This window comes from Ovis canadensis, chromosome 2 (genome assembly GCF_042477335.2).
Source record: "Ovis canadensis isolate MfBH-ARS-UI-01 breed Bighorn chromosome 2, ARS-UI_OviCan_v2, whole genome shotgun sequence".
Taxonomy (NCBI): domain Eukaryota; kingdom Metazoa; phylum Chordata; class Mammalia; order Artiodactyla; family Bovidae; genus Ovis; species Ovis canadensis.
The window spans coordinates 46,093,614-46,117,901 of NC_091246.1; the positions used below are offsets into that span (position 1 = coordinate 46,093,614).

The 24,288-nt window shown below is 41.1% G+C and overlaps 1 protein-coding gene across 8 annotated transcripts in view; it reads left to right on the plus strand.

Moving 5' to 3' along the window:
* SLC18A1 (solute carrier family 18 member A1) overlaps window positions 1-24,288 on the plus strand; it is a 70,000-nt gene that overhangs the window by 1,860 nt on the left and 43,852 nt on the right. For 2 of the 8 annotated variants that reach the window (XM_069574058.1, XM_069574053.1), the window contains exon 2: window positions 20,786-21,318. The exons of 1 other annotated variant lie outside the window; for it this stretch is intronic. The gene's annotated coding sequence lies outside the window, so the exon portion shown is untranslated. Of the gene's footprint in view, window positions 1-20,785; window positions 21,319-24,288 lie in introns of those variants that run through there. 5 more of the 8 variants (XM_069574056.1, XM_069574054.1, XM_069574057.1 and 2 more) reach the window with 3 other exon arrangements.

The window sequence follows — 24,288 nt, forward strand, 5'->3', positions numbered from 1 at the left end:
AATAACTTATCACCATGCTGGTAATATGAAAATATAAGAGGTAAGGCAGATGTGTGTGTATTGTGAAGATGCTAAAGACCAACTTTTAAGAGATCCCTAAGATGAGGGGATGTACCAAGGAAGAGTATGCTGTAATCAAACCTGGAATGATATTGGAGTTAGAGACAACCCAGAGCACATGTCCTAGAAGCAAAAAAGAAGAGGAAATTTTGAGGGGTTATTGTACTATTAATGGCAAAAATTAAAGAGGCAAATAATAGAGGCAAATTATAAAAGTAGTACTAGTACCCCTTGTATTTGACATTTAGAAGACCATTGTAGTATAATGGAAAGATAGATGCTTAACGCATAATAATAGACTTTTTTACATAGATGGAAATTGTAGGAGTTGAACTGAATGTGATGGTGTTATATTACAAATGAAGTGATCATTACTTAAGTTATTTAAAGTCTGTTTTCCTTTTGGCATAAATACTCATAACCTTTTTGAACCAAATCACTGAAGCAAGTACTCCATAATTTTGGATCAGATAGAGCATCATTTAGTATGTCTTATAATTTTTTTAAAAAAGGCAAAACAATATGAGGCACAATTTTGTTTTAATTCATGGAACTGACTGTAATTTTTAATTAATGTCCAAAGTTGTCAAGAGTATAAGAAAACAAGAATTTTCACATTTTATTTCTTAAAGGATAATTGATATCTAGAAGAGCAATTTGATGGTATCAAATTCAAATATTTTATTTCCAGGAACTTTATTTATCCTCAGTAAAATTAAATAATATATGACAAATGTTTTCAATGATATATTAAACATCATATATTGTATAATATGTATGATCCTTATTAATCTATATTTATTACATGTATCTATACAGAGACTGGAGAAGGAAATGGCAACCCACTCTAGTATTCTTGCCTGGAGAATCTCATGGACAGAGGAGCCTGGTGGCCTACAGTCCATGAGGTCGCAAAGAGTCAGACATGACTGAATGACTGAGCATGCATACAGAGATATCTACTGAACCATTTTAGAAATAGCAAAATTTTAGAATTAATCTAAATTAAATTCCCATTCATAAGTTATGACCTGTTTAGTCAAAAGTATTCCTCAGCCTTAGAAGAATTAGTGTAGCCTTTTTTTGCTTTAATATTTATTTATTTATTCATTCATTCGGCAGCCCCAGGGTCTTAGTTTCAGCATGTGGGATCTTTAGTTGCAGCATGTGGAATATTTAGTTGTGGCATATGAGCTCTTAGAGACATGCAGACTCTTAGTTGTAGCATGGGAGATCTAGTTCCTTGACCAGGGATCCAATCCAGGACCCCTGCATTGGGGACATGGAGTCTTAGACACTGGACCATCAGGGAAGTCCTTAGTGTAGCCTTAAGTGTTGAAACCTTAGAAATCCTCCAAGATAAATTCAGCATTTTTTAAAGAAATTGAAAGGTGGTATGTAGGTTAATTTGTATACATTTTAAGTATATATGTGTGTGTGTGTGTGTGCGTGTGTGCGCACGTGTGTGTGTGCACGTGTGTGTGTGTGAAGGCTTCCTGGGTGGCAATAGTGGTAAAGAACCCACCTGCCAGTGCAGGAGATGTAAGAGATGTGGGTTGCATTACTGGGTCAGGAAGATCACCTGGAGGAGGTTATGGCAACCCATTCCAGTATTCTTGCCTAGAGAATCCCTTGGACAGAGGAGACTGGCGGGCAACAGTCCATAGAGTCACAAAGAGTTGGACAGGACTAAAGCAACTTGGTGCACACACAGATATTTGAATATAAATAGGAGAGAATTCTACTTTTAATTACATAAACTTTCTATGTAGTTTCAACCCTTTAATATGTGTTTACACTGAATTTTTTCAAATACAGTGCATGACAGCTTTATTATTTATTTGTTTTTAATTAAAGGATACTTACTTTGCAATATTGTGATGGCTTTTGCCATACATCAACATGAATCAGCCATAGGCACACATGTGTCTCCTCCCTCTTGAACCCCCCTCCCGTCTCCCTCCCTACCACACCCCTTTTGGTGGTAACAGTGCACAGGCTTTGGTTTCCCTGTGTCATACATCAAGCTCCCACTGGCTATCTGCTTTGCATTTGGTAATGTATATGTTTCAATGCTATTCTCTCAAATCATCCCACCCTCTCCTTCCCCCACTGTGTCCAAAGTCTGTTCTTTATATCTGTGTCTCCTTTGCTCCTCTGCATATAGAACAGTCAGTACCATCTTTATAGATTCCATATATATGCATTAATATATGATATTTATCTTTCTTTTTCTGACTTACTTCACTCTGTATAATAGGCTTTAGGTTCATCCATCTCATTAGAACTGAAATACATTCCTTTTTATAGACAGTTTATTTTTTATAAAAATTACAAATCTGGTCTTCTCATGTTAATTTTTCACAATAGGTACATTTAAGATATGAATACTAGACTGCTATCATTATACCTTTTATCCTTTTATAGTAGTTGAAGATTTTTAACTTTTAAAAAGTTATCTTTAACTTTTTACTCTGTAAACAGAAAATAGTATGATCTATAGTGCATAAACAAAGTATGAATCCCAACATTTATTTAATAAATATTGGAAAAACTTATTATGTGTACTGGGCAGACACTGTTACATACGGTTACACCAGTACCTAAACAAAGTCCCTGTACTCATGGCATTTATGAATGGAAAAATCAGAAACCAAACCACATATTAATAAAGTGCCCGGTGATGACAAGTGTGATGAAAAATTATGAAACAGAGTGAACAGTAAAAGAATGATCAGGGTGGAGAGGAGATTTTATTTTAGTTTTTAAAAATATTTCTTTCTTTATTTGGCTGTTCCAGGTCTTAGTTGCTGCATGTGGGATCTAGTTCCTTGATTAGGGGTCCAACCTGCAGGCCCTGCATTGAAAATGTGCAGTCTTGACTACTGGACCACCAGGGAAGTCCTGAGAGAAGATTTTAGACAGTGTGTTCAGGGAATACACCTCTCAGCCACCTGAGATCTAAATGAAGAGAGAAAGAAAGTCATGGAAGCTCCAGGAGATGTGTGATTCAGGTAGGGAAAGAAGTGCAAAAGTCCTTAGGTGAAAGGGAGGTGGTGCTAGGATGGATTCAACTTAACAGAGAGTAATAAGAGAGAGGACTGGGCCAGATGAAGTAGAGCTTTGGAAGCTATGGATAAAGGTTTGAATTTTATTCTTCGTGTGATTAGAGAGTTTTACAAAGGGATGATGTGGTCTGGTTAGGCTTTAAGAGGACATTTTGTTCTAGTAAGCAAAAAGTGAATTGGGGCAAAAGGCAAAGGAGAAATCAAGACCAGTTAGGAAGCTATTGAAATTGTCTGGGGTGAGCAGTGGTGAGTCAAACTAGACTGATGGCTCTCCTTCAGCACACCTCCACTGCACACTGGCCTAACCTCCGTTACAGAACTCATCGCTGTCATGACAGCATTAGGGTTAGTGTCCACTGCTATTCTTCTCTGTAACCCCAGATACAAACCAGGGGGATCAGCAATGGGATATAGTGAAGAGGGTAGTTAGGAGAAACATTCTGAAGGAAAAAAAAAATGATACAAATAATACTGCTGAAACAGGAATCGTTAACTGGGAACCCATGGAAATCTGTGAGACCTTGTGCAAAGTGTATGCATATGGGTATCTTTCATGGAGATGACCCATAGATCAGAAGGACCCTTTGTCAGAATCTCAAAGAAGCCTGAAACTCTTAAAGAAAACAAAATAGCTAAGTGTCATTAATTGAAAAAGTGGTATTTCCATTTATAGCATCGTATTTCTGAATGGTAGTATCAGATATCTGGTATTACTTGGCACCATCTCCAACTTTTAAAATTTATTTTAAAATAAAATAAATGATTTTAAATAAAATTAAAAAATAAGTATTTATTTATTTATTTGGCTGCACTGGGTCTTTAGTTGTGGCATATGGGATCTAGTTCCCTGACCATGGATCAAACTTGCATTGGGAGCATGGAGTCTTCCCTACTGGACAACCAGGGAAGTCCCATATCCAACTTTTAAACAATTACAATTATTATTAGTTTTTTTTGCAATTTCTTAGAGTCTTATGATGGTATGTGTATAGTACAAGTAATTAAAAAATCTTAGTCAAGTGAATTGAATATGAGAATTTCCCAGTTATTAGAGTGTTAATATTTGAACACTGTTCCTCATTTTTTAAAGTATTTCCTTAACATATAAGAAAGAGAAAGTGAAACAAATATTGTACACATAGAAAAATATAGATAGGAAATCATGAGGAAAATCCTAGCTTTCTTAATAATGAAGAAACTCAACCTGGAATATCATGAGGTTCTACCGTGTTTGTTAAATTAGCAAAACTAACCCAGTGATTCTTTTTTAAGCACTGGCAGGATTAGGGAGGAAGAAGGGCACCAACACATCACTCCTGACTTTGTAAATTAGCCAGTTCTTCTGGAGAGCAACCTGGTAAGGGTTGGGGATCATAAAACTGTTCATATGTTCAAATGTTTGATCCAATCATTTGTTTTAGCAATCTCCGTAATGGGATTATCAACCAAAGGAATATGTTTATAGATTGTTATGCCAAAATCAATACTCATAGAGAAAATGAAGCACTAACCTAAATAGCAATAGTGATCTAGACAAGGATTCTATATTTAGTGGCATGCATATAATGTATAAGCTAGTGGAATTTAAGTATATGGAACTATTTATATAAAATAATAGTGAGCTAAACACACAATATGCCAACAAATTAGGAAAACTCAGCAGTGGCCACAGGACAGGAAAAGGTCCGTTTTCATTCCAATTCCAAAGAAAGGCAATGCCAAAGAATGCTCAAACTACTGCACAATTGCGCTCATCTCACATGCTAGTAAAGTAATGCTCAAAATTCTCCAAGCCAGGCTTCAGCAATACGTGAACCGTGAACTTCCTGATGTTCAAACTGGTTTTAGAACAGGCAGAGGAACCAGAGATCAAATTGCCAACATCCACTGGATCATGGAAAAAGCAAGAGAGTTCCAGAAAACATCATTTCTGCTTTATTGACTATGCCAAAGCCTTTGACTGTGTGGATCACAGTAAACTGTGGAAAATTCTGTAAGAGATGGGAATACCAGACCACCTGACCTGCCTCTTGAGAAATCTGTATGCAGGTCAGGAAGCAAGTTAGAACTGGACATGGGAACAATAGACTGGTTCCAAATAGGAAAAGGAGTACGTCAAGGCTGTATATTGTCACCCTGCTTATCTACCTCCTATGCAGAGTACATCATGAGAAACGCTGGACTAGAAGAAACACACGCTGGAATCAAGATTGCCGGGAGAAATACCAATAACCTCAGATATGCAGATGACACCACCCTTATGGCAAAAAGTGAAGAGGAGCTAAAAAGCCTCTTGATGAAAGTGAAAGAGGAAAGTGAAAAAGTTGGCTTAAAGCTCAACATTCAGAAAATGAAGATTATCGCATCTGGTCCCATCACTTCATGGCAAATAGATGGGGAAACACTGGAAACAGTGTCAGACTTTTTTTTTTTTTTTTTTTGGCTCTAAAATCACTGCAGATGGTGACTGCAGCCATGAAACTAAAAGACGCTTACTCCTTGGAAGAAAAGTTATGAGCAACCTAGACAGTATATTCAAAAGCAGAGACATTACTTTGCCAACTGAGGTCTGTCTAGTCAAGGCTATGGTTTTTCCAGTAGTCATGTATGGATGTGAGAGTTGGACTGTGAAGAAGGCTGAGCGCCGAAGAATTGATGCTTTTGAACTGTGGTGTTGGAGAAGATTCTTGAGAGTCCCTTGGACTGCAAGGAGATCCAACCAGTCCATTCTGAAGGAGATCAACCCTGGGATTTCTCTGGAAGGAATGATGCTAAAGCTGAAACTCCAGTACTTTGGCCACCTCATGCGAAGAGTTCACTCATTGGAAAAGAGTCTGATGCTGGGAGGGATTGGAGGCAGGAGAAGAAGGGGACGACCGAGGATGAGATGGCTGAATGGCATCACTGACTCAGGGAGGCCTGAGCGACTGAACTGAACTGAAACGCAGGTGTTGGCCAATTGCAACAGTGTAAAACACTTTTGTACACTGCTAAAAGTGAGACGACATAGTGCAGTTATATAACTAATTGGTAACTGCAGAGGTCTATTTTTCTGTTCTAAGTTCAGTTCAGTTAAGTCGCTCAGTTGTGTCCGACTCTTTGCGACCCCATGAATCGCAGCACGCCAGGCCTCCCTGTCCATCACCAGCTCCCGGAGTTCACACAGACTCACGTTCATTGAGTCAGTGATGCCATCCAGCCATCTCATCCTCGGTCGTCCCCTTCCCCTCCTGCCCCCAATCCCTCCCAGCATCAGAGTCTTTTCCAATGAGTCAACTCTTCACATGAGGTGGCCAGTGTACTGGAGTTTGAGCTTTAGCATCATTCCTTCCAGAGAAATCCCAGGGTTGATCTCCTTCAGAATGGACTGGTTGGATCTCCTTGCAGTCCAAGGAACTCTCAAGAGTCTTCTCCAACACCACAGTTCAAAAGCATCAGTTCTTTGGTGCTCAGCCTTCTTCACAGTCCAACTCTCACATCCATACATGACCACAGGAAAAACCATAGCCTTGACTAGACGGACCTCAGTCAGCAAAGTAATGTCTCTGCTTTTCAATATGCTATCTAGATTGCTCATAACTTTTCTTCCAAGGAGTAAGCGTCTTTTAATTTCATGGCTGCAGTCACCATCTGCAGTGATTTTGGAGCGCAGAAAAATAAACTCTGACACTGTTTCCAGTGTTTCCCCATCTATTTGCCATGAAGTGATGGGACCAGATGCGATAATCTTCATTTTCTGAATGTTGAGCTTTAAGCCAACTTTTTCACTTTCCTCTTTCACTTTCATCAAGAGGCTTTTTAGTTCCTCTTCACTTTCTGCCATAAGGGTGGTGTCATCTGCATATCTGAGGTTATTGATATTTCTCCCGGCAATCTTGATTTCAGCTTGTGTTTCTTCCAGCCCAGCGTTTCTCATGATGTACTCTGCATAGGAGGTAGATAAGCAGGGTGACAATATACAACCTTGACGTACTCCTTTTCCTATTTGGAACCAGTCTGTTCTTCCATGTCCAGTTCTAACTGTTGCTTCCTGACCTGCATATAGGTTTCTCAAAAGGCAGGTCAGGTGATCTGGTATTCCCATCTCTTACAGAATTTTCCACAGTTTACTGTGATCCACACAGTCAAAGGCTTTCGCACAGTCAATAAAGCAGAAACAGATGTTTTTCTGGAACTCTCTTACTTTTTCCATGATGCAGCAGATGTTGGCAATTTGATCTCTGGTTCCTCTGCCTGTTCTAAAACCAGTTTGAACATCAGGAAGTTCACGGTTCAATTATTGCTGAAGCCTGGCTTGGAGAATTTTGAGCATTACTTTACTAGCATGTGAGATGAGTGCAATTGTGCAGTAGTTTGAGCATTCTTTGGCATTGCCTTTCTTTGGAATTGGAATGAAAACTGACCTTTTCCTGTCCTGTGACCACTGCTGAGTTTTCCAAATTTGCTGGCATATTGAGTGCAGCAGTTTTACAGCATCATCTTTCAGGATTTGAAACAGCTTAACTGGAATTCCATCACCTCCACTAGCTTTGTTCATAGTCATGCTTTCTAATGCCCACTTGACTTCACATTCCAGGATGTCTGATTCTATGTTAGTGCTCACACCATCATGATTATCTGGGTCATGAAGATCTTTTTTGTACAGTTCTTCCGTGTATTCTTGCCACCTCTTCTTAATATCTTCTGCTTCTGTTAGGTCCATACCATTTCTGTCCTTTATCGAGCGTCTGATTCTATGTTAGTGCTCACACCATCATGATTATCTGGGTCATGAAGATCTTTTTTGTACAGTTCTTCCGTGTATTCTTGCCACCTCTTCTTAATATCTTCTGCTTCTGTTAGGTCCATACCATTTCTGTCCTTTATCGAGCCCATCTTTGCATGAAATGTTCCCTTGATATCTCTAATTTTCTTGAAGAGATCTCTAGTCTTTCCCATTCCATTGTTTTCCTCTATTTCTTTGCATTGATCGCTGACGAAGGCTTTCTTATCTCTTCTTGCTATTCTCTGGAACTCTGCATTCAGATGTTTATATCTTTCCTTTTCTCCTTTGCCTTTCGCCTCTCTTGTTTTCACAGCTATTTGTAAGGCCTCCCCAGACAGCCATTTTGGTTTTTTGCATTTCTTTTCCATGGGGATGGTTTTGATCCCTGTCTCCTGTACAATGTTACAAACCTCATTCCATAGTTCATCAGGCACTCTATCTATTCGATCTAGGCCCTTAAATCTATTTCTCACTTCCACTGTATAATCATAAGGGATCTGATTTAGGCATACCTGAATGGTCTAGTGGTTTTCCCTACTTTCTTCAATTTGAGTCTGAATTTGGTAATAAAGAGTTCATGATCTGAGCCACAGTCAGCTCCTGGTTTTGTTTTTGATGACTGTATAGAGCTTCTCCATCTTTGGCTGCAAAGAATATAATCAATCTGATTTTGGTGTTGACCATCTGGTGATGTCCATGTGTAGAGTCTTCTCTTGTGTTGTTGGAAGAGGGTGTTTGCTATGACCAGTGCACTTTCTTTGCAAAACTCTGTTAGTGTTTGCCCTGCTTCATTCCGTATTCCAAGACCAAATTTGGCCTGTTACTCCAGGTGTTTCTTGACTTCCTACTTTTGCATTCCAGTCCCCTATAATGAAAAGGACATCTTTGGGGGATGTTAGCTCTAAAAGGTTGTAGGTCTTCATAGAACCGTTCAACTTCAGCTTCTTTAGCATTACTGGTTGGGGCATAGACTTGGATAACTGTGATATTGAATGGTTTGCCTTGGAGACGAACAGAGCTCACTCTGTAGTTTTTGAGATTGCATCCAATTACGGCATTTCGGACTCTTTTGTTGACCATGATGGCTACTCCATTTCTTCTGAGGGATTCCTGCCCACAGTAGTAGATGTAATGGTCATCTGAGTTAAATTCACCCATTCCAGTCCATTTTAGTTCGCTGATTCCTAGAATGTCGACGTTCACTCTTGCCATCTCTTGTTTGACCACTTCTAATTTGCCTTGATTCATGGACCTGACATTCCAGGTTCCTATGCAATATTGCTCTTTACAGCATCGGACCTTGCTTCTGTCACCAGTCACATCCACAGCTGGGTATTATTTTTGCTTTGGCTCCATCCCTTCATTCTTTCTGGAGTTATTTCTCCACTGATCTTCAGTAGCATATTGGGCACCTGCTGACCTGGGGAGTTCCTCTTTCAGTATCCTATCATTTTGCCTTTTCATACGGTTCATGGGGTTCTCAAGGCAAGAATACTGAAGTGGTTTGCCATTCCCTTCTCCAGTGGACCACATTCTGTCAGACCTCTCCACCATGACCCGCCCGTCTTGGGTTGCCCTGAGGGCATGTCTTGGTTTCATTGAGTTAGACAAGGCTGTGGTCCTAGTGTGATTAGAATGACTAGTTTTCTGTGAGTATGGTTTCAGTGTGTCTGCCCTCTGATGCCCTCTTGGAACACCTACCATCTTACTTGGGTTTCTTTTACCTTGGGTATGGGGTTTCTCTTCACAGCTGCTCCAGCAAAGCACAGCTGCTGCTCCTTACCTTGGAAGGGGGTATCTCCTCACCGCCGCCCTTCCTGACCTTCAACGTGGGATAGCTCCTCTAGGCCCTCCTGCCCTGTCACAGCCACCGCTCCTCGGGTTGCTCCTCCCTGCCGCCGCCCCTGGCTTTGGGTGCGAGGTGGTTTCTCCCGGCCGCCCCTGGCCTCAGACATGGGGTAGCTCCTCTCAGCTACCGCCCCTGACTTCGGACTTGGGTAGCTCCTCTTAAGCACGAGCGGCTGCGACCCGGCACACTAAAATAAATGTTAAATGTTCAAAGTCACATACACTCACACACAGAGCATCACCTGGGGAGGGGGTGGAATCCAGTATTATGTTTAACAGGTTCTGACCCAGACAGCTTAGTTGAAGTCCTAGTTTCCTTAGTTCTGTGATCTTGAGCAAAAATTCATTTGCTTATTTATTGCCTCTAGGTCTCATTTGCAAACTGAAGATCACAATGCTACCATCTTCATAAACTTGTTGTAAGCCTTAAAAGAGATTACTGCAAAGTGTTTGGCAAATAGCAAGTGCTAAATATGTTTTAAGTAGCATTATTATTGTATAGTTTGATCAATCATGTGCATATTAATTCCCGTGTCTCACGCTCTTTTCTCACAACTTGATAAATGGCCCATCTCCCTGACTAGTTTGTATTAAGCAGAGACTATATCTTATAATTGGGCTTCCAGGTGGCACTAGTGATAAAGAACCTGCTTGCCAATGCAGGAGACTTAAGAGATGTGGATTCAGTCCCTAGGTCGGGAAGATCCCTTGCAGGAGGGCATGGCTACCAACTCCAGTATTCTTGCCTGCAGAATCCCATGCACAGAGGAGCCTGGTGGATTATAATCCATAGGGTTGCAAAGGGTCAGACACAACTGAAGTGGTTTAGCACACACACACTCACTCATGCACACACGCACACACACATCTTATAAATATCCTGTGTATTCTGTCTGTAGTACCTAGATATCTGTAGGCATTATCTGTAGTAGTTATCTGTGGTACCTAGTGTAAGGTAACTTGCACATAAACGTAATCAATATCTAGTGTGTGCATGCTACATTGCTTCAGTCATGTCCGACTCTTTGCGACTCTTTGGACTGTAGCCCACCAGGCTTCTCTGTCCATGGGATTACCCTTGGTGAGAATACTGCAGTGGGTTGCCATTTCCTTCTCCAAAATATCTAGTTCAGTTCAGTTCAGTTCAGTCGCTCAGTCGTGTCCGATTCTTTGCGATGCCATAAATCGCAGCATACCAGGCCTCCCTGTCCATCACCAACTCCTGGAGTTAGTAAGTTTCTCCTTTCCTAAGGATGAACAGTTCTCCACTAACATTATACTTCTAAATGAAGGGTTTTTCCTAAGGAACACTCACCCTGTGAGACTGTATGCTGGTTACTATCCTCTTGTTGTTTGTTGAAATCCTATCCTTATTTTACCCCAAGGAAGGCAAGACCAGTGGATCTCAGCAGCAGGGAATGTGGTTGGAACATGGGACTCAGAGTCACCAGCTCCTGTCTCAGTGCTGACTGTCCCCCTGTGAACAGTATGACCCTGGATCAGTCCTCAATTCCTTTTGTCTCTGAGTCTCCTTATATCAGTTGGGAAGATTTCATGTCGTTGTCTTCAAGGATTTAAAAGAACACTTCCAGAAATCAACATTGCAAACAGAAATGTAAATTTACTGTAAAAGTAAATATAACTTACTCTTTTTCACAAACAATTAAAGGAAGAAAATTATATAAATAGAAGGGCAGGGGAAGAAAAGCTCATGCCAGTGACCTAATTTTTCCCATATAATGTGTGTCTCTCTTTGCTGGAAAATCCAGGTCAAGGAAAACATTATAGAGACAAATCACAGCAAATCAAATCACTAGGTCTATACATTTCCATGTAACAAGGCATAAACAAGAGTAAGATCATCAATATGAAATTTTCAGTCTGAGATGGGAGAAGAAGCTAATTAATATATATCTACATATATTTATATATTTATATATATATATTCATGGCAAATGGATGAGGAAACAGTGGAAACAGTGACAGACTTTATTTTGGGGGGCTCCAAAATCACTGCAGATGGTGATTGCAGCCATGAAATTAAAAGACGCTTACTCCTTGGAAGAAAAGTTATGACCAACCTAGATAGCATGTTAAAAAGCAGAGACATTACTTTGCCAACAAAAGTCTGTCTAGTCAAAGCTACTGGTTTTCCAGTAGTTATGTATGAATGTGAGAGTTGGACTATAAAGAAAGCTGAGCACTGAAGAACTGATGCTTTTGAACTGTGGTGTTGGAGAAGACTCTTGAGAGTCCCTTGGACTGCAAGGAGATCCAACCAGTCCATCCTAAAGGAAATCAGTCCTGAATATTCACAGGAAGGACTGATGTTGAAGCTAAAGCTCCAGTACTTTGGCCACCTGATGGGAAGAACTGACTCATTTGAAAAGACCCTGATGTTGGGAAAGATTGAAGGTGGGAGGAGAAGGGGACGACGGAGGATGAGATGGTTGGGTGGCATCACTGACGTGACGGACATGAGTTTGAGTTGGCTCCAGGAGTTGTTGATGGACAGGGAGGCCTGGTGTGCTGCAGTCTATGGGGTCGCAAAGAGTTGGACATGACTGAGCGGCTGAACTGAACTGATAGATAGTTATATATTATATATATATGTGTGTGTGTGTGTGTGTGTGTGTGTGTGTGTGTGTTTTCTTTCTGTGTTGGGTATTTTCTAATTCTGAATATCAGATGCAGAGAGAGCTTTATAAGCTTGAAACTGTACTTTGGCCTTCTGAAAACAGATCTCTGGTTCTACTTCATGTTACTTTCATTGTCACTGGGGTCACTGTTGTGTTGTGGAAAGGATGGAGACAACAGAGGGCCCCCTATGATAAGAACATGACTACTTAAGAGTGAGCAGTGTTTAAACATATTGCACCAATGTTTATGCAATAAGATGTTGGCCTTATCATGATATGGTCATGGGAAAAAGTGACCTTGAAACTCTAGGTGCCCTGTGTCAAAGACTTCCTTTTGTTGCTAGATCAAAGACAGCTGTTTCTCACCCCAAATGTTTCAAACAAAATGAATCATTTCTGTAAATGCGGATACATCTATTCAATGAAATATTATTCAGACTCTTGGACAGACAGAAAAATATCTTAAATACGGGAAAATTCTTCACAATACAGTGTTAAGTAGAAATTCTATAGGAAATGTCATACACAGTAAAATATCTATTATCTATAGATGTACATGCACCCTTTGAGAAAATATTGGAAAGATATATAATAGATATAGATATAGATGTTAACAGTGACTATCTTGGAGTTATGGGATATTTGCATTCTTTATAATTGTCATTTTATTGATATAATCTTACATTATACTTTTTAGTCAGAAATAGTTAGGAATATTAAGATACACCTGTTTAGAATATTATGGTTTTCATTTTAATAGGCAGCAGTTTCAACACATGGTAAAATAAGCATGTAATCAGGCAAATTAAAAGTTCTGTATTGCAGAAATCTGGAAGGAATTTGGGACAAAGAAAGTGGTGAAGGAAAACATAGACTCAACATTTGATGGGAGCTCGTTGTTTTACCTTTGAGACTAGTTTGATTGTTAAAACTGTAGACCTTGTGTGTATATGTGTTTAGTTGTTCAATCATGTCCAATTCTTTGCGGCCCCATGGACTATAGCCCACCAGTCTCCTCTGCTCATGGAATTTTCCAGGCAAGAATATTGGAGTGGGTGCCATTTCCTACTGCAGGGGATCTTCCTGACCCAGGGATCAAACCCATATCTCTTGCATCTCCTGCTTGGGGATCAACTAGACCTAATCTCTCCAATTTACAAATGAGGAAACTGAAGTTCAGGGAAGTAAGGTGATTTCCCAAGTTCCAGAAGCAAGGTAGTATCCAGGCTAGGAAGACAATCTAACTTTCCCAGATTTTATTTTTAATTTTTTATTATTTATTTATTGTTGCGCTGGGTCTTTGTTGATGTGTGCAGGCTTCCTCTAGTTTCAAAGAGCGGAGGCTACTCTTCATTGTGGTGCTCAGGCTTTTCATGGCAGTGCCTTCTCTTGTTTTGGAGCACCGGCTCTAGGGTGCATGGGCTTAAATAGTTGCAGCACAAGGGCTCAATAATTGTGGCACATAGGCTTAGTCACTCTACAGTATGTGGGATCTTGTGGGACCAGGAATTTAACTCATGTACCCTGCATTGGCAGGCAGACTGTTAACCACTAGACTACCAGGGAAGTCCTAACCTTCCTAGACTTTAGACCATGCTTTTTTTTTTTTTTTTTTTTTTGGCTCTATAACATCCATAGCTGCCCAGTTCTGCGTCTGTCCCTTATTATGCTTTTGGATAAATCTGGAAGATTCCCTCTGATGCAGGCTAATTCTAGATGAGCTGCTCTTATCTCCATGTAGGGGAACTTTGGAAGACCAAATTATTTCTAAGACAGGTGGGTGCTCCTGAGGATCTGAAATGAGGATTCCAGACCAAGCTCTGACCTGGTGTCTGTCTGAAGCCCCTTTTTTGCTTGCAAAGATGACCTGGGGACAAGCTAGACTTGGAACATCGGGGATTCTCAGGAAAAATTCTAGGGGTTCATTCTAATTTGGATCATTTCCACTTTTCCATCAGTTGTCATGGCAATGTGCACATACTGTCTCAACGTCAGAGTCTGACCGTTGCCAGAAAAAGGCCTTATTTCCCGGCTTACTTATAATATGATGGGAGGTGCAGTGAAAGCTTGAGTGAAATTGTTTTTTCTTTAGCTAAGACAGCACAAGAGATGATTTATTGGACACAGTTTACATTCAGCCACAACTGAGAAGAAAACTAGTGTATAATATCACAGGTCCAGGGCAAAGGACCAAAAGGGACCACTTTGATATGAGCAAGGTGGGTCTCTCAAAGGTGGTTGGGGTAATCAGAATGGCCATAGATATTCCAGATCCACTGGGACAAGTTCTAGATGGTAGGCATGCAGTCCAACAATGAGTACCAGTGTCCCTGGCCTCTGGCTTCCCTTGTTTCTGTTGCTTCCTTGGGTGCACAAGTTCACTTGGACCTCTGCTCATCTTCTTTTGTGTTTCAGCCTGCACACTCGCTTCTTCCTCCACGAGGCTCTCCCATCACAGAGGTTTCTCCAAAGATGGCGTTAAGGCTGAGAGCTTGAATGACGTTTTTTAGCAAGCAATGCATATCGAATGAGGCTTCCCAGGTGTCTCAGTGCATAAAGAACCTGCCTGCAATGCTGGAGATGTAGGAGATTCAGGTTCAATCCCTGGGTTGGGAAGATCCCCTGGAGGAGGGCATGGCAACCCACCCCAGGATTCTTGCCTGGAAAATTTCATGAACAGAGGAGCCTGTTGGGCTACAGTCCATAGGGTTGCATAGAGTTTGACACAACTGAAGTGACTGAGCACGCATGCATGCATATTGAGTGAGCACTGATAGCGCACTCAGGATCATGCTAGACACTGGAAAGCCTCCGAGGAACTAGAGAACACTGGGCTAAGCTCTGTAACATCAGGCAGACAGATTCTCTGACCCTGTATCACATCTTTTTTTAAACTGAAGTGTAATTGCTTCACAAAGTTACATTAGTTTTTGCTGCACACTGTGTCCCATCTTTAAAGTGAAGGTAACCTTACTATGGGGCTTTCCTGGTGGCTCAGTGGTAAAGAATCTGCCTGCCAGTACAGGAGACCTGGGTTCAATCTCTGGGTTGGGAAGCTCCCTTGGAGGAGGAAATGGCAACTCACTCCACTATTCTTGCTTGGGAAATCTCATGGACAGAGGAGCCTGGCAGGCTACATAACAGTCCACCGAATCACAGTCAGACACGACTTGGCGATTAAACAATAACAAACCTAGCTATAAAGAATGCTTCTAAGGAAGTGAAGCGAAGTGAAAGTCGCTCAGTCATGTCCAACTCTTTGTGATCCCAAGGACTATACAGTCCATGGAATTCTCCAGACCAGAATACTGGAGTGGGTAGCCTTTCCCTTCTCCAGGGGATCTTCCCAACCCAGGGATTGAACCCAGGTCTTCTGCATTGCAAGCAGATTCTTTACCAGCTGAGCCACAAGGGAAGCCCTGTTTCTAAGGAGCTAAAGGCTAAATTGTAGAGACAAGATTAACACATACGATTTGACAGAGAGAACACGTAAGAGAGCATGGGATGACTTGCTGGACTGCCTAAGTGGCAAAAGAAAGGTCATCTAGGGCTTACTGAGGTCAAATTAGTCTCCACAGGAAGGCAGATCTTTTTGGTTAGACAGAATCTGGGGTTAACTTTGAATTAGGGAGCAATATTGCATGTCCCATGTGATTGTTGAGTAAGGTTGCATAAATTCTCATGGTTAGCAAGATGTAATAGCTCTGAAGCAGTTCATGGTGGGTAGTGCATTTTGAAGAGGAATTGATTTTAGGGAACTTAAGAGTTTGGAAATTCCCCCCCAAAATAGAGGAATTAAGTCAAGGCAGAGTCAATGTTATTTTTCTGATAAGTGCATAGGATCTAATATGTACCTTCCATGTGCCGGCTGTTCTTCTAAGTGCTTGCTGTTAATTTACTCACTGAATCTTCACAGGAACTCAATAAATTAACAAAGCACTATAAATTAGCAAAGTTAGCAAAAACTCTCTGAGGCACAGAAAAATTAGATAGTTTCTCCAAAGTCTCACAGCAAATAAATGGCAGAAGTAAGACCCAAACTCTGCTAATCTAGGTGCTTCTTCTCTGTTTCCTGGTATTTGTAGAAAGATATTTATAGAAAGCATGGCTTTTGTTCCTATGAGAAATTACAATAGGCCTTTCATATCCACACTGAAGTCTTGGATATCTCCGCAGGCCCTCTGATCAATGGTTTGTAGGTTGGTAGCTCTTCCAACTCTGGTCTACGAATTAAAGTTAATAAGAAGGGACTTCCCTGGTGGTCCAGTGGTTAAGACTCTGTGCTTCCAAAGCAGGGGTTATGGGTTCGATTTCTGATTGGGGAACTAAGATTCCATGTACCTCGCAGTGAGGTTAAACAAAAATTTTTTTAAATAAAGTTAATAAGGGGCCATGACTGAGGCTCTGATTCTAAGGGTTAGTGGTGGATTTAAAAACCCTTAGTCCTGGTTGTGGAATTCTGCTCACATTCTCAAGGATGGGTACATTTGGTAGCTGAATTCTGAATGGACGGTTGAATTTCCTTCTTCTCATTCTTAAGCAATGAGGCTCTGGGAAACAACAAATCTCCTTTGGGGCTTCCAATATCCCAGCCAGTCTTATGAGGCAAGAATGTTCATAGACATCATGGACAATAGTAATAAATAGTTACACAGCATCTCTACCGGGCAAGATGTCAGGTGCTGTGTGGAATACAAAGTTGACTAAGATTAAAAAGAAAAGAAACTGTGCTTAAGTAGCTTATAGTCTAGAAACAGACAACTTAATTCAAGGAAAAATGTCGCAAGTGTTATATCTCTGCATCTGGCTTTTGGTCAGCCTTATTCTTTTTTGTTTGTTTGTTTTGTTTGGAGGTTTTTTACATTTTATTTTTATTTATTGGAAGAAATATTAAAACTTTTTTTAAAAATTTTGGTTCTGCTGGGTCTTTACTGTGGCCTTTGCGTTCTTCACTGCATCCTTTCAGTTCAGTTCAGTCACTCAGTTGTGTCCAACTCTTGCGACCCCATGAATCGCTGCATGCCAGGCCTCTCTGTCCATCACTAACTCCCGGAGTTCACTCAAACTCATGTCCATCGAGTTGGTGATGCCATCCAGCCATCTCATCCTCTGTCGTCCCCTTCTCCTCCTGCCCCCAACCCCTCCCAGCATCAGAGTCTTTTCCAATGAGTCAACTCTTCGCATGAGGTGGCCAAAGTACTGGAGTTTCAGCTTTAGCATCAGTCCTTCCAATGAACACCCAGGACTGATCTCCTTTAGAATGGATTGGTTGGATCTCCTTGCAGTCCAAGGGTCTCAAGAGACTTCGCCAACACCACAGTTCAAAAGGATCAATTCTTCGGCGCTCAGCCTTCTTCACAGTCCAACTCTCACATCCATACATGACCACAGGAAAAACCATAGCCTTGACTAGACAGATCTTTGTTGGCAAAGTAATGTCTCTGCTTTTCAACATGCTATCTAGGTTGCTCATAACTTTTCTTCCAAGGAGTAAGCGTCTTTTAATTTCATGGCTGCAATCACCATCTGCAGTGATTTTGGAGCCCCCCCAAAATAAAGTCTGACACTGTTTCCACTGTTTCCCCATCTATTTGCCATGAAGTGATGGGACCAGATGCCATGATCTTCGTTTTCTGAATGTTGAGCTTTAAGCCAACTTTTTCGCTCTCCTCTTTCACTTTCATCAAGAGGCTTTTTAGTTCCTCTTCACTTTCTGCCATAAGGGTGGTGTCATCTGCATATCTGAGGTTATTGATATTTCTCCTGGCAATCTTGATTCCAGCTTGTGTTTCTTCCAGCCCAGCGTTTCTCATGATGTACTCTGCATAGAAGGTAAATAAGCAGGGTGACAATATACAGCCTTGATGTACTCCTTTTCCTGTTTGGAACCAGTCTGTTGTTCCATGTCCAGTTCTAACTGTTGCTTCCTGACCTGCATATAGGTTTCTCAAGAGGCAGGTCAGGTGGTCTGGTATTCCCATCTCTTACAGAATTTTCCACAGTTTATTGTGATCCATACAGTCAAAGGCTTTGGCATAGTCAATAAAGCAGAAATGATGTTTTTCTGGAACTCTCTTGCTTTTTCCATGATCCAGCAGATGTTGGCAATTTGATTTCTGGTTCCTCTGCCTTTTCTAAAACCAGTTTGAACATCAGGAAGTTCACGGTTCACGTATTGCTGAAGCCTGGCTTGGAGAATTTTGAGCATTACTTTACTAGCGTGTGAGATGAGTGCAATTGTGCGGTAGTTTGAGCATTCTTTGGCACTGCCTTTCTTTGGGATTGGGATGAAAATGGACCTTTTCCAGTTCTGTGGCCACTGCTGAGTTTTCCAGACTTGCTGGCATATTGAGTGCTCCATGGGCTTCTCTTGTTGTCGTGCACAGTTTCTAGAGCACACGCGATCCGTAGTTGTGGTGCACAGGCTCTCTAGCTGTGGCGTGCAAGCTTAGAGCATGTGGGGTCTTAGTTTCCTCATCAGATTGAACCTACTTCCTCTATATTGTAAAGTGGACTCTTTACCACTGGGCCACCAGTGAAGTCCCAAATTATTTAAATTCTATTGTTGTTGTTCAGTAGCTAAGTCATGTCCAACTCTTTACAATCCCGTGGAATGCAGCATGCCAGGATTTTCTGTCCTTCACAAGCTTCCAGAGTTTGCTCAAACTCATGTCCATCAAGTCAGTGATATCATCCAACCATCTCATCCTCTGTCATCCCCTTCTCCTCCTGCCTTCAATCTTTCCCAGCAACAGGGTCTTTTCTAATGAGTCAGCTCTTTACATCAGGTGGCCAAAGTATTGGAGCTTCAATTTCAGCATTAGTCCTTCCAACGAATATTCAGGGTTGATTTCCTTTAGGATTCACTGGCTTGATCCCCTTGCTGTCCAAGGGACTCCCAAGAGTCTTCTCCAGCACTGAAATTCAAAAGCATCAATTCTATAGCTCTCAGCCTTCTTTAGGGTTCAACTTCACATCTGTACATGACCACTGGAAAAACCATAGCTTTGACTATCCCAACCTTTGTCATCGAAGTGATGTCTGCTTTTTAATACGCTGTCTAGTTTTGTCATAGCTTTTTTCCCAAGGAGCAAGTGTCTTTTAATCTCATGGCTGCAATCACTGTCTGCGGTGATTTTGGAGCCCAAGAAAATAAAATAATTAAAATTCTATAGTGCTTTACAATTTTGGGGATAGTTTCCCTGATGGCTCTGAGGGTAAAGTGTCTACCTGCAATACAGGAGACCCAGGTTCAATCTCTGGGTCAGGAAGATCCCCTGGAGGAGCAAATGACAACCCACTCCAGTATTCTTGCCTAAACAATCCCATGGACGGAGAAGCCTGGTGCACGCTGCAGTCCATAGGGTTGCAAAGAGTTGTACACAACTTAGCACTTCGCTTTCTTTCTTTCTTACAATTTTTACAAGTTGCACACAGATAATTTCATATGATCCCATAATAATCCTTCCCCCTCCCTATATTGGCCAGTTTTGTTCTTAACCAACTCCTGCATAGATACAATGGATATTAAAAGAAAGGAGGTGGGAACACTGACTGGTAAGGGGTAGCGGGGGCTGTGTGTCCTGAGAAGAGCAGGCTTGAGTCAAATTAGGAAGAAGTGGTACCCCCTGGTCATCAGGGGAAGATGCCAAGTTAAGGGAGGACTTTGAAATGACATAACGAGAGGCAGTAAAGAATTAGAAAGGAGGGCCCTGACCAGAGAAGAGAAGGTGAAGGGGTGTTGATAGTAGGTAGAGAGTTCCAGATAGCCAAGCGTATAGACATGGGGCTTAGGACTGTATTGAAGAATCAAAGGAAAAAGAATGAGATAACCAACTCATTGGAAAATACCCCAATGCTGGGAAAGATTGAGGGCAGGAGAAGAAGGGGGTGACAGAGGATGAGATGGTCGGATGGCATCACCGACTCAAGGGACATGAGTCTGAGCAACCTCCGGAAGATGGTGACGGACAAAGAAGCATGGGGTCGCATAGAGTCAGACACGACTTAGTGACTGGGCAACAGCAACAAGCAGATGAGAAGCAACAGGCAGAAGCACCCCCCATGGACAAGTCCTACCAGGGCATTCTCCTACCACGTTCTGCACTGTAATAGGACAGCTGCAGGCTCCCCTTGGTGGCACTGGCCAAAGGAGATCCAGACTGAGTCTGAAGGGACCTGGCTGCAGGGATAAGGGAGCTAGTTTCTCAGAGTCTGCTGCCTTCATAGGCAAGGCTTTCGCCTTAAGAGCACTGAGGGAGAAAGGATGCTAGTAGGCACGTGGGGAGGTGGTTGAATGTCCCTATCCTCAGTCTACTTATTTATTGCTATAATACATTCAATGAGGTTCCAGCTTATTTTGAGTTTGGTTTTTTAAACATCACTTTTCCATTTATCTGAAACAGGCTCTTCCCCAAGTTTACAAGACAAAGACATTCCTATGTTTGGGGACACGGATCCCATTTGCAGGGCCCACAAGTGGCGTAGTGGTAAAGAATCTGCCTGTCAATGCAGGAGAAGCAGGAGACACAGGTTTGATCCCTGAATCGGGATGATCCCCAGGAGGAAAAAAATGACAACCTACTCCAGTATGCTTGCCTGGAAAATTGCATGGACAGAGGAGCCTGATGGCCTACTGGTGCAGTCAAAAAGAGCTGGACGTGACTGAGTGACTGAGCATGCACACACAATGCCATGTAGATCACAGCCATTAATGCAACAGTCCCCTGGCTGCCTTTTCAGAAGCCTCTGACAAGAACCAAACCTCTCCAGTCTGAGGCTGGAACGCTGAACTATACTTGATATAAGAGGAAGTTGGGACTGATTGTTAAATATCTGAACAGCAAGAGAAAGAGGAAGCAATGAGAAACAAAAACACCCTCTGTGTCGCAGTCACAGGACCATCTACTCTGGCAGGCCACACTGACCACAGCCAAATGTAAGTGCAGTTGGGTTATATGTGTTCTTTGGCCTGGAGAGAAAAGCTGTCTGTCTGATGATGCTGTGTTCCAGCCACTTTAACTGGAGTGATAACAGAACCACTGTCAAAGAGCCTCTAAGTTCTATTTCAGTTCTAGATTATTCTCAACAGGTTGCTCTGGCTGGAAATGGATTAGTCCTGGGGACTCAGCATCTACAAGTCTAATGACACACAGACTGAGTTCTTACTTTTACTGGTGACTTTTTATTTTTAAATGTTAGTAAACAAAAAATCTATAGTTTTTGCCATTTAGCATCAGTTAGTTCAGTTCAGTCGCTCAGTCGTGTCCAATGCTTTGTGACCCTACGGACTGCAACACGCCAGGCTTCCCTGTCCATCACTAATTCCTGGAGCTTACTCAGACTCCTGTCCTTTGAGTCAGTGATGCCATCCAACCATCTCATCCTCTGTCGACCCCTTCTCCTCCTGCCTTCAATCTTTCCCAGCATCAAGGTCTTTTCCAATGAGTCAGTTCTTCCCATCAGGTGGCCAAAGTATTAGGGGTTCAGCTTCAGCATCAGTCCTTCCAATGAATATTCAAGACTGATTTCCTTTAGGATGGACTGGTTGGATCTTCTTCAGTCCAAGGGACTCTCAAGAGTCTTCTCCAACAGCACAATTTAAAAGCATCAGTTCTTCAGTTCTCAGCTTTCTTTATAGTCCAACTCTCACATCCATACTTGACTACTGGAAAACCCATAGCTTTGACTAGACAGACCTTTGTAGGTAAAGTAATGTCTCTGGTTTTTAATATGCTGTTTAGGTTGGTCATAACTTTTCTTCCAAGGAGCAAGTGTCTTTTAATTTCATGGTTACAATCACCATCTGCAGTGATTTTTGAGCCCTTAAAAATAAAGTCTGTCACTGTTTCCACTGTTTCCCCATCTATTTGCCATGAAGTGATGGGACCAGACTCCATTTAGCATTTAGATGATGGGACTGTTATGCCATTTAGCATAACCACTAATAACTTAGGTGTATTTGTCTTATGTTGGAGAAGGGCATGGCAACCGACTCCAGTATTGCCTGGAGAATCCCATGAACAGAGGATCCTGGTGGGCTACAGGCTATGGGGTTGCACACGACTGAAGCAACTGAGCACGCATCATGCATTTGTCTTATGCATATGAAATTTTTATAGATAAAAATTGCAATGTATGTAAAATTTAAAATTGATTATGGTAAAATTCACAATCTTAGCCATTTTAAAGCGACAGTTCAGTAGCATTTTAAGTATATTCATATTGTTGTGCAACCAACCAATCTCTGGAAGTTTTGCAGCTTGCAAAGCAAAAACTTACTTCCTCCTCCCTCCAGATCCCTGAAACCTTTTTACTTTCTGATTCTATAAATTTCACTACTCTAGTTAGCTCAAATAAGTGGAATCAAACAGCATTTGTCTTCTTGTGACTGGCTTATTAAACTTAGCCTAAGATCCTGAAGGTTTATCCATGTGGCATGTGTCAGAATGTCCTTCATATTTAAGGCTGAATAATATTCCACTGTATGCAAATATCACATTTTGTTCATCTGTTCGTTCATCAGTGAATGCTTGGTTTGCTTTTCCCTTTCGACAATTGTGCACAATACTACTGTGAATTTACATGAAGTTTTATATTCTACTTTCTTACCTCCCAATGTAATATTTAGGTATAAACATATATATTTTTTCCAGGTTGACATATAGCCTTCATAATAAACCTTTTTTCCTTGTTTTAGCATCAACATGTCAGTCCTTAAAATTCATACACTTAAATCTTTTTCTACAGTTGGACATTGAGATGTTTCTAATTTTTCCCTCACTGCTGATAAAAATTTTGTACCTGTGATATTTCCCCTACATTTTAGCTTATTTTCTTAGAATAGATTCTTAAAAAGTACAATTACTAGCTTAAAAGACATGGATATTTTATGATTTGAAAGACAAGAGATGGGGGAGATAAATTAGGAGTTTGAGATTAATATATACATACTACTGTATATAAAATAGGTAAATAGTAAGGACCAATTGTATGGCACAGGGAACTGTACTCAATAATAACCTATAATGGAAAAGAGTCTGAAAAAATTTATATATACATATTAATATATAACTGAGTCATTCAAAACTTGGAACTAACATAACATTGTAAATTAACTATACGTCCATTTAAAAAATTATTCCAAAGCAGAAAATGAAAAAAGACAAGAGATAGAAAGCCAAATTGCTTATTAAAAGAACTGTATCTATTTGCACACTGATAGTGTACTTGAATTTGTATTTCCCTATATTCATAATGAACCTTCCATGTGGCTCAGTGGTAAAAAAAATCCTCCTGCCAATGCAGGAGTCAAGGGTTTGATCCCTGGATTGGGAAGATCCCCTGGAGTAGGAAATGGCAACCCATTCCAGCATTCTTGCCTGGAAAATTCCATGGATAGAGGAGTCTGGCAGGCTATAGTCTGTGGGGTCTCAAAGAGTTGGACGTGATTGAGCATATACTCACACCAGCTTTTTCCCCCCTAACTTTAGAAATTTAAACAGGAGGAAGATAAGAACTCACCTCTGTTTGATAGACAATGCTCTGTTATTAACAATGATGAGCATTTATGAGAACACTCCAAACTTGGCTAGTCTGTAGTATTAGTATGGCTACAGTTAACTGAAAATATATAATTGTAATCTTGCCAACTCCTTGAGTTTTAGCCCAGTAAGGCCTATATTGGAATTCTGACCTCCAGAACTCTAAGATAATATGTTTGTGTTGTTATAAGCCATTAAGTGTGTGGTAATTTGTTACATCAGCAACAGCAAACTCATATACTCCCCTCTTGCTGTTTCTGTTGCTTCCTTCCTATTTCTTTTTCTAGTTTTTCTTTAAATCTCTCTCTCTTTTTTTAAGCCCTAAGTCGAAAGTTCCCCAGTTAATTAAGACAATTAGGAGGGGC